Raw genomic sequence first — 9,499 nt, forward strand, 5'->3', positions numbered from 1 at the left:
TTCAGCTCGACAAAACATACAGTGTTTACCGATGTATTGGAAAATTTAAAATGACGGCCGACTCTTTGACACGGTAAGTTTGGGAAAAGGAGTTAAAAATAAAAACATATGCAAAATACTGTTAAAAATCCACCGAATATATGTCAGCCTGTGTCACGGTGACATATATTGAGCGAGTTTCTAACAGTATTTGACCTTTTTTTTTTTTTTACATAGGCATCACCACTTATCAAGGCCAAGAGGCCACTCAAGGATAAGGGTTAAAGAGTGTACAGTAGAAATTGGACAATATACTAATCAGTAGTAATGAAAATTTGATAAATTTGATAACTTATATGGAACGGCTCATCAAGAACTTATTTACGTTAGACTTGAACACAACCATATTGTAGTCAGCTATGCATATAGATTCGAAAAACTTCTTAAAAAAACAAATATATAACAAATAAATGTTATCAAAGGCAAGATAAGTTACTTTTCTACCTAACTGGAAATTTTTTTAGTATTTTTATTTAATTTAAAATGTTTAATCAGTTCGAAAAACATGCAGTGTTTATCGATATATTTGAAAAAGACGAACGGCGGGGAGATCACTGTTTAATATGTTAAGTTTGAGAAAATGTGTTCGAGCTAAAAAACTATACAAAATACTGTTAGAAACTGAATCAATATATTTTACCGTGACATAGGATGATTGTCAAAAAACAAATATATAACAAATAAATGTTATCAAACGCAAGATAAGTTACTTTTCTCCCTAACTGGGTAATTTTTTATCATTTTTATTCAATGTAAAATGTTTATTCGATTAAAAAAAACATGCAGTGTTTATCGATATATTTGAAAAAGACAAACGGCGGCAAGCTCGCCGGTGAATACGTTAAGTTTGAGAAAATGAGTTTAATCTAAAAAATTATACAAAATACTGTGAAAAAGCCACTAAATATATGCCAGCCTACGTCACAGTAACATATATTGAGTGTGTTTCTAACAGTATTTGTATAGTTTTTTAGTTTGAACCCATTTTCCCAAACTTAACGTATTCGACAGCGAGCTCGCCGCCATTTGTCTTTTTCAAATACATCGATAAACACTGTATGTTTTTTTGAACCGAATAAACATTTTACATTAAATAAAAACACTAAAAGCTTATCCAGTGAGGTAGAGAAGTAACTGATCTTAACTTTGATAACATTTATTTGTTTTTTGACAACTTTTTCGAATCTATGTGTACAGTAATACAAACCCGTTTTTTTTATTCAATTATAAGGTGTACAAAACACCCTCTCCTCCCCATGTTAAGAATGGCTTTTTAAATAATAATGTGTAAAATAAATAGTCGTAGTAAAACAAATCTGAACAGTTTTTTAAAAAAAGCTCACCCACTTTCGTGTTAAGAATGGATTTCTAAATAATAACATTATTTCAGCACGTTCCGTAGTCTACATACGTTTTAACTAATGACTGTCTTTTTTCTTTCTTTTTCATTTTTTTTGTTGTTGTTTTTTTTCACGCTTCTACACTATTGGGACGAAATTTCGGAAATCGTAAAACTGAATTTCACATGAAAACACTCGTTTCTTTATTTAAAATTATTTATTAAAGAAAATAGAAAATAGAATTTGATGAAAACGATTGTAAGACACAGGTGAGTTAGGTCTTGAACTGTCATCTAGGCTTCAGCCTCTGTCCCATCGACGAAATGTTGCATCCCTCTGCCTGTTCTACAAATACTTTAATGGTGAATGCTCTGACGAATTGCAAGCACTTGTACCTTCTTCTTTTTTTGGGGGGGGGGGATTTTTCACAGTGGATTCAGACTAATTCCTACCCTCTGATGAGAAGGAGAGTATTTCTTCGAAACTCCGCGGATTAAGGACTATCCATTTATCTAGTCACCAATCTGATAGGCCCTGAACTGGCATCTAAGCTTCAGCCTCTGTCCCATCAACGAAATGTTGCATCCCTCTGCCTGTTCTACAAATACTTTAATGGTGAATGCTCTGACGAATTGCAAGCACTTGTACCTTCTTCTTTTTTTTTTTTTTTTACACAGTGATCACCACTTATCAAGGCCCGGAAGCCACTCAGGGATAAGGGTTATTGCAAGTACGTACATTACGTTAGTGTGGAGATTTGATGAAGTGTTTACTTAAGGGGGCGGTTCATTAGGAATTTGTCAACGTTGGACTTGAACACATCCAAGTTGTAGTCAGGTGGGAAGCAGGCAGACGGAACAGAGTTCCACAGTCGTGCAGTTCTAAGAAAGAAGCCTTGTTCATGGAATCCACGTTTTGATTTAGGCACAGATATAGAGTGGGGGAAATTTTTCACAGTGGATTCTCGACGTGACTACCCCCGACAAACCTGACAAGCAACTAAGTCCCACCCCCTTTACAGTAGAGATCCCTAGGTGTAAGAAAGCCTTTTACTCCAATAGTTCCTTCCCCAGAAGTGCAAGTCTTTGGAACTCACTTCCGGGATTCTGCTTTCCCAACTGTACTGATATGCAGAAGTTCAAGTGTAATGTGAACAAACATCTTGCTACTCATCTCCCTTCATAATACCCCTGCAAATTATGTCCCCGATAGTAGCCCCCTATTTCAAAGTTGTACTGTGCCTTGTTTGGGGTGAAAATTGAATTTTAAAACAAAAAAAAAAGAAAAAAAAAGGGAGGTAATTTTCTGTTTCGATTTAAACAAGATGGCGGCAATTTTTAACCTGCTACCACGAATAAAGTTGTTTTTTTTTTTTATAATTCAGTAATATTCAGGTAATCCCGACTGCATAATTTGAAAGCTACTACTTCTAAATTATTAGGATTAACAAAAAAAATAAATTGAAACCATTTTTTTTATCTGAAAACTCCATTTATCGACTACAAAATCTCGTCCCAATAGTGCAGGAGCACCTTTTTTTTTTTCTCTTTTCTACATCAGTGAATTTTGGCCGAGTGTTTGTTTCCGGGACGGGGGGGGGGAGTTTTAAAAAATGTTATGGTAGGTAAGTAGGAAGGATCAAACCCGGAGTCATGAGTAAAAGTAGGAAAATAAAGTGTAAAAAAAAAAAAAAAAAAAACATCTGCAACGTTAACAGTTCGGCCACCAAGAAAAGCCCATTCCAGTTGTTTAGGAAAAAAAAAAAAACGACTACGGTAGGTCGGCGCGAACGTGAAAATATAATGTGAATTGTCCAGCACGCTAACCACTATGCCACAGAGCACTGCAGCTTAGTTTAGTGATTTTAAATAACTTCACATGAAAGAACTACGAAGCCAAACCGGTGTTCTCTTCTCAACTGTTCCTTGTGAACGATCCCCAAACGGTGTTAAGTGGTGGCAGGCGGAGGAGGAATTTATTAGAGAGAAAATATTTTACCACTTCCATTGATCTTAACCGATTTTGGCCGTGACTTCTCAGCAGAAAAAGTATAGAAATCTAAGATTATCGAGGAATTTGAGAAATAATAAGCCTATAACACACCTCAGATATTGTTCTGCCGTTTGTGCATATTATATTTGCATGAAATATCTTGATTTTTAATCCTATTAAGGTCAAAATCAGACGGGAAAACATGAGTTCATTTTATTTATATAGAGATGACGTTTCGAATCTACTATGTTTTGTCCAATGTCTAGTCATCAGGAAAACCGCTGTTTAGTGGCCGGCACTTCTGCATTGTTGGGATTAATTTTTCCCTGAAATAAAGTTCAATTCTCACACGCGAGAATGCAACAACAAATCGGCAGAAAAGTTCTTATCAGTTTGAAAGGAGGGAAAACAACCAAGCAATTGATTTTTTTTTTTTTACACGGTGGTCACCACTTATCAAGGCCCGGAAGCCACTCAGGGATAAAGGTTATTGCAAGTACAGTACGTTAGTGTGGAGATTTAATGAAGTGTTTACTTAAGAGGATGGTTCATTAGGAATTTGTTAACGTTGGACTTGAAGACGTCCAAGTTGTAGTTAGGTGGGGAGCAGGCAGATGGAACAGAGTTCCACAGGCGTGCAGTTCCAAGAAAGAAGCTTTGTTCATGGAATCCACGTTTTGATTTGAGCACAGATAAAGAGTGGGGGGAAATTTTTCACAGTGGATTCAGCTAGACGGGTGTTTTTTTAGGAAAGATTGGCGAGGGGGGACCAGAGATTGGAGTTCAGACGAGCACCTGCCATGGAAATAACGATAAAACAAGGATAGGCTCGCAACGTCTCTTCTGTGGGAGAGAGGTTGCAGGGTAGAGAAAAGGGCATCCCCCACTAAGCCACAAAGTCTATTTTGTACTCTGTCAAAACAGGATAGGCTGTTTTTAGCAGCTCCTGCCCAGATATGGCAGCAGTATTCCATCCTTGATATTTAAGCAATTTTACTGGGTGAATAAAATGAAATGTAATGCAAAAAAGAAAACGGACTATTGTACAGAATGATGAAGATGATTAAGGGTTTGCAAAAACGTGGTTCGCTAGAACCTATCTGAGTTCAGATAACGGATGGACTCATCCCTCAATTCTGGCTCTTTTCATGTGGACGGTTAACAGTTCTGGTTCGTTGTATAAACAGGGAGGAATACTGGCTAACTTCTCACTGCCGTCTTGGAATGTCCGGGAAGAAGACAACGTTCAATGGATAACGTGAAGTAGAAGTGGAGTGACTTTCAGTGACTGCCGTCGTGGGCTTCTCACCAAAGTGGCAATCTTCAGCTGGGTCGAAAAAGAGGCTGACGCAAAATCTCCCAAGGTGTTTGTAGATTAATGTGTTACAGAAAAAAGGGCTGTCCCCTTTTCCTGTAAGTAAGAACTTTAGATAAGTGGAAAATGAGATAAGGATAAGCCGAGATTCGAACCTGGTAAGCAAGGTTCAGAGATAGATTCAGAAAATGAAATGTTAAAATTTCGCTATTGTTAAATTCCATATAAAATAGTTTAGATATTGTTTGTTTGTAAAAAGAATTTAATTGTTCATTCTTTTATGAAAACTGAATTAAAAAGCTCAGCTAAAAAGAATGAACAATACAAATTAAAAATATATTGTAAAAAAAAAAAAGGTTAGGTTAAAAAATAGGTTAGTTGAGAATTCTGTTTGCAGAAGACATTCACTCCAAGACGATAATTTTTTATTATTATGTTCACTTTTCAAGATGACGCAGATGAACATGAAAAGGGAGTTCTTGTGGTCTTTAACAGTCTCCATTGTAAGACACGTCACCCCCCTCCCAAGGGGGTAGGAGACAATTCTTACCCCACCCGCTGTTCACCATGCCAAAATTCCAACTTATCTCCAGCTAAGCTGATCCACGTGACTAGCACACAGTTCCGGTCAGCTGATAAGATCTTCTGATAAACTTGTCTCTGATCTAGTTTAGTTATATTTTGACAGCTTTCATGAAATCATATCTACCTCTGTCTACCTCTCTAGATAGAGATGGACAGATAGCTAGATCGATAGATAGACAAATAGCTACAAATTTAAATAACCTTATCTGTTCTATCTATCCCATAACATATGTGATTAAGCAGAGAAGCCAACAAACGACTAAAGGGGAGGGGGATCAAATCTATCTATCTACTTATATATAAAAAAGCACTGTGTGTGTGAGTTCGTTCCTTGTAGATTCCAAAACGACTGGTCCGATATTTTTAAAATTTCACACACATGCACCTTATGTTACAGGAAAAAGGGCTGTCCCCTCTTGTAAGTAAGAACATTAGATAAGTGGAAAATGAGATAAAGATAAGCCGAGATTCGAACCTGGTAAGCAAGGTTCAGAAATAGATTCAGAAGATGGAATGTTAGAATTTTACTATTGTTAAATTCCATATAAAATAGCTACAAAGTTATCTGTTCTATCTATCCCATAACATATGTGATTAAGCAGAGAAGCCAACAAACGACTAAAGGGGGGGGGTTGTTTTATGGCATATCAACCCTTTTCAGGTTACTTAATGCCGAATCTAGTCATTTTGAAGAAAAGTATTTTTAATGGAGTATATTTGTTTTTTTCAAGTCGGTTTCTATTCAACCCATAGTTGGGACCCTAACAGTACTACCATTCCAAGTCAGAGTGGACCTGGGAGCAATGGCAAGTAAAGGGTGGCTCCACACTCCCCAAGGCCCGCAAGGCGAGGTCTCACCATCGGATATAGTTTCAGGTAATATCCAGGACCAACGGGGGTGGAGATCAAATCTATCTACTTATATATAAAAAGGCACTGTGTGTGCGAGTTCGTTCCTTGTAGATTCCAAAACGACTGGGCCGATATTCTTAAAAATTCAGACATGCACCTTATGTTACAGGAAAAAGGGCTGTCCCCTCTTGTAAATAAGAACTTTAGATAAGTGGAAAATGAGATAAGGATAAGCCGAGATTCGAACCTGGTAAGCAAGGTTCAGAAATAGATTCAGAAAATGAAATGTTAGAATTTTACTATTGTTAAATTCCATATAAAATAGTTTAGATATTGTTTGTATGTAAAAAGAATTTAATTGTTCATTCTTTTATGAAAACTGAATTAAAAAGGTCAGCTAAGAAATCATGAATAATACAAATTAAAAATATATTGAAAAATAGGTTAGTGAGAATTCTTTGTCTGCAGAAGTGTGTTTTGGGAACATGTGCTGAGCCACGTGATTTTGGTCACGTTTGGCGCCATACATATGACAATTGCACTTAAGGGAACAGCGAGGATACTAAAAAGAGCTCTCAGTTGGTTTCAATAAAAAAGCAGGGCAGTGTTGGCAGCTGGTTTGGCTGCCCCATACCCAGCATTACAATCTTCAAAGGAAGAAAAAAAAATAAATAAAAAAATAAAATGACATCATAGCAGAAAGGGAATTTCTCAATATAGGAGCCTTATCAAGGCCCGGAAGCCACTCAGGGATAAGGGTTATTGCAAGTACGTACATTACGTTAGTGTGGAGATTTGATGAAGTGTTTACTTAAGGGGGCGGTTCATTAGGAATTTGTTAACATTGGACTTGAAGACATCCAAGTTGTAGTCCGGTGGGAAGCAGGCAGACGGAACAGAGTTCCACAGGCGTGCAGTTCTAAGAAAGAAGCTTTGTTCATGGAATCTACGTTTTGATCTAGGCACAGATAAAGAGTGGGGGAAATTTTTCACAGTGGATTCGGCTAGACGGGTGTTTTTCGTGAAAGATTGGCGAGGGGGGACCAGAGATTGGAGTTCAGACAAGCACCTGCCATGGAAATAACGATAAAACAAGGATAGGCTCGCAATGTCTCTTCTATGGGAGAGAGGTTGCAGGGTAGAGAAAAGGGCATCCCCCACTAAGCCACAAAGTCTATTTTGTACTCTGTCAAGGCAAGATAGGCTGTTTTTTGCAGCTCCTGCCCAGATATGGCAACAGTATTCCATCGTTTAAGCCACGTGAGTTTGGTCACGTGAGTTTGGTCACGTTTAGAGCCATACATATGACATCATAGCAGAAAGGGAATATAGGAGCCAGGATTAGCAGATTAGTCAGACAGAGACAGTCGGGCAGACAGGTTCGAGCAGTCAGCAAAGGTAGTCAGAGGAGGGTCCCTTTAGAAGCGAAGGGAGAACATTTAACCATGTAGAAACGAATGTGAATTCCTGACGGCAATCATCATTTCGACCGGTCATATGAAATAAAGAACATCTTTGTGTTTTTGTAACTGTTTGTCTTCGTGTCGTCATTCAACAATTGAAGGTAATGTGTTAATCATCTTAATATGAACTTTGTATAACTCCCTTCCATGTAATGTGTCCCCTCCTCCATCATGAGTAATGATCCTCCCCCTCTCTCCTCTGTGTAAAAGAACAGTAATACACAATTCTTCGATCATGAATTCTTACTATCTCTCTCATAGTTATAAATGTCTCTCCTCTCTCTGTCTCCCTCATCATTGTGTAATCATCTTAATATGAACTTTGTATAACCCCTCCCTTCCAAGTAATGTGTCCCCTCCTCCATCATGAGTAATGATTCTCTCCCCTCCTGTGTTAAAAGACCTAATCACCCTTTCTCCTGATATATGTTATAAGAATCCATAGAACTGTAATATATATTAATGTCTTTCTTCTCTTCTTCATCACCGTCGTTAGTCCCGTTATATATGAACCCCATGGACAGGATCAAAGTGTAGTATCTGTTCTTCAGATGCTGCACTTCATTTTCTTGTTCTCTTTCGGTGGAGGAGAAATCATTCGCGACTGAGACAATTTTTATTTTTGTACCTTTTCTCCACGTTTCTCCACGTTAAAAAACGACCCTGGTGTCTAACTCTGTCCCGTAGGGAGGCATAGTAAATAGGTACAACACTTGATGCATTGTGGTTTCTTATTAATTCTCTTTAGATACGTGATACATCTCACTTTGTTAAATTCCTGAATTTAGTCCGAGATATTTCTTTTCTTAGTTGAATTCCCGTTTGACATTTTTTATTGATTCTTCGATGAGGGGTATACTGGGAGGCGTGACTAGGTGAGGATGTAACCCCCTTCCAAGTAATGTCTCTCTCCATCATGAGTAACGATCCTCCCCCTCTCTCCTCTTGTTATATAGGTGTTTCATTGAGAGTATTAGACGATACCACTTGTGCGCGTATGTTACGTGAGTTCTTATTAGTAAAGATATGAGTCTTAGTGAGAGTTCTTGTCTTATTACATATGATGTTGTATCTTAGAGAGAGAGATGTTGTTGTAATGACATTTTATAACACAGACATATAATAACAATACAATTTACCTTTTTGTAGAAATCACAAACACAAATATTAGCTTTATCACAAAACACATGATGAATTTATTTCTTTACGACCGGTCGTGATTTCCTCATTAAGAATTCAAAGTTTCACATTTTAGTTTCTGAAGTGACGTCTCGCTTCAGACGTCCACCTGTCTCTGAGTTTTCTCACTGACCGTCTCCCCTGACTGTCTCTCCTGACCGTCTCCCCTGACTGTCTCACCGACCAACTAACTCTCACTTCCTATATTGAGAAATCCATGCATCCCGGCCACGTGAGCAAAATTCACATGTTTCAACATGCGCGACTTTGCATGTTTCCGACATTGATTTCCCAATAACCTATTTTTTCTTGTGTTGTTTCCGCAAAGGAATTCAACCTACATATCTAATTTATTTAACCCATATTTTATTATCCACATTCTTTTAACAATTGAATAGTTTATTTATTATTTATTTCATCCGAATTAACAATTTACTGGACATTCCATTTAAACCTATTGTTCTTTAAAACTTATGTCCAGGGTTCGATTTCTGCTTTCTCTTATTTTCATTTTAACTAATCTCTCTATTTTCATACTTACATGAACAGGGGACAGCCCTTATCATGTAACACTCTGCATAAAAGAACAGGAATACACAATCCTTCAATAATGAATTCTCACTATCTCTCTCATAGTTATAAATGTCTCTCCTCTCTGTCTCCCGCATCATTGTTATATATATGCCCACCGTCTCTCTCCAACATGAATGTTATCATCATCTCTTTAATATGAC

This window comes from Euprymna scolopes, chromosome 46 (assembly GCF_053919585.1).
Source record: "Euprymna scolopes isolate OS-2025 chromosome 46, ASM5391958v1, whole genome shotgun sequence".
Lineage (NCBI taxonomy): Eukaryota > Metazoa > Mollusca > Cephalopoda > Sepiida > Sepiolidae > Euprymna > Euprymna scolopes.